Source organism: Myotis brandtii, unplaced genomic scaffold (assembly GCF_000412655.1).
Source record: "Myotis brandtii unplaced genomic scaffold, ASM41265v1 scaffold122, whole genome shotgun sequence".
In the NCBI taxonomy this organism is placed as follows: domain Eukaryota; kingdom Metazoa; phylum Chordata; class Mammalia; order Chiroptera; family Vespertilionidae; genus Myotis; species Myotis brandtii.
Genome location: NW_005354255.1, coordinates 2,029,606 through 2,029,859, shown reverse-complemented (window position 1 = coordinate 2,029,859; position 254 = coordinate 2,029,606).

Sequence of the window (254 nt, the reverse complement as noted above, 5' to 3'; positions counted from 1 at the left end):
GCGCAGGGGCACCTGGTTGGGTTAGGGAGACAGCGGAAATACGAAATCGGGTTTGGGAGAGGGTCGCGGGATTGGGGGGAAAGATTGGGGGGCGGGTTGATTCGAGGCCGAGTCGGGCCCGCGAGTCCCGTGAATCTGCACTTTGCAGGCGCGGCCCATTAGCGGTGACCGGGGGGGATCTTGAGCGCTCCGACGGAGGAAAAGCTCGAACAAGCGGGGTCCCCTTAGTGACCCCCATTTTTGGTCCCAGAGCG